Source organism: Chaetura pelagica, unplaced genomic scaffold, assembly GCF_000747805.2.
Source record: "Chaetura pelagica isolate M959 unplaced genomic scaffold, ChaPel_1.0 scaffold3045, whole genome shotgun sequence".
NCBI lineage: Eukaryota > Metazoa > Chordata > Aves > Apodiformes > Apodidae > Chaetura > Chaetura pelagica.
In genome coordinates, this window is record NW_009953480.1 from 3,135 (window position 1) to 4,882 (window position 1,748).

Here is a 1,748-nt window from a genome sequence, read left to right on the forward strand (position 1 = left end):
CCACCCCAAAAAGAAGCGGGGGGGGGCCGCAGTTTTCCTCTGCCCCCCCCCCAGGAGGTGCAGCAGGGCTGGGAGCCCAGGCAGGGCACGGGATCCCTGCCAGTCCTCCAAATAACCCCGCTGGGGGGGACACTAAGACACTAAAAATACCCCGGCTCGGGTTGCTGCCCAGAGCCCCCCCGTGGCAGGACCCTCCCGCAGCCCCGTTTTCCCTCTGGGATGCGGGATTTTAGGGGGTGATGCCCAAATCAGCCCACTCGTGAGCTGAGCCCACCCGACCCCAACTCCCTGGGTGGGGATGGGGGTTGGCAGCCCCCCCTCCTCTCATTTCCCCACCCCATCCCTGGGCTCTGGGGCTGGAGCAGCTCTGCCCACGGAGCCTGGAATTCCCAGTTGGGGCACGAAACAGGGCTGGGGCTTTGGTGGGTGTTCCATGGCTTGTTTTCCAGGAGGAGAGCAGCCAAATGGAGCAGCTCGTGACCCAAAAACCACTTGGATCTGGCTCCTTCCCCTCCCTGGCCACTCGGGTCCCTTTCCCTGCTCTGTCTCCCCCCCTCACAGGGTTGGTTTTTTTGGAGGGGGATGCACAGCCTGTCCCCCCCATCTCTCAGCCATTCCTGTGAGTTCGGTCCTTGCCATCAAAAATAAACACAACCCTGGGGTTCTGCTCATCCCACCCCCCTGGGAACACCCCCCTCCATGGTTAGGAAACCTCACCCAGCTCGGAGGTGTTGGAGCCTGTGCTCGTTTTTCCACCTTTTTTTTTTTTTTCACCCCGATGAACTATTGTCTCTGGCATCCTGTTTGTCCCAGGGAGTTTCTGGTGTCTGGGTTTGGCAGCTGTGGCTGCTCCAGGCAGCTGGAATGTTGCAGGAATAGCAGGCAGGAATGGTGCTGCCTGCCTGCCCTCACCTGCCTCTGCTGCCCCTCACCCTGGGATTGTTTTGGGCAGGGAACCTGCCACCCATCCAAGGGGGAATTAATAATAATAATAATAATTAATAGGCTGCTCAGGATTGACAGGTCTTAACGCTGTCTGTGCTTATTTATTTAGTTGGTGGAGTTCCTGTTGGATGATCTGCTAGGTGATCATCCTGGAGAGGTGAGGGCAGGATGAGGAGCTGGTGCTGGATGATCATCCTGGAGAGGTGAGGGCAGGATGAGAAGCTGGTGCTGGGTGATCATCCTGGAGAGGTGAGGGCAGGATGAGGAGCTGGCTGCTCACACCTCTGATCCCACAGCTCTTACTGGGAGATCCTGGAGCACTGAACCCACTGCCTTGGGGTGCTGGGTGAGGAGGGTGGGGTGAAGCACAGCCCTCCTCTCTGCTGGGTAGTTCCCGTCTCCAAAGGCATCAGATGTTGGGACCTGTTGGGTCAAACCACAGCCATTCCAGGGGTTGTTCCCAGGACAACCCACGGAGAGGGCAACTGTTCTAGCGTGACAAGTGCCAGCCAGCCAGAAGGACAGTCCCTGGCACAGGATCCATCCTGCTCCCAGCACCACAACCTCGGGCACACGGTCCCAGGTTTGGGACCAGGTTTGATGGATTGATGGATCCGTCCATCGGCACCTCTGGTGCAGGAGCAGCAGAGCAACACAACTCGCTTCTCTCCAGCCAAAACCAGGCCTGGGCGTTCCCGAGGCGGGGCAGGCAGGCCGGGCAGTGAAAATTAAAGAGGTTTAATTATCTGCAGCAATGAAGGAGGCAAAGCTCTGACTCCCTGCAGGCCCCGGGGCCTTCAGCC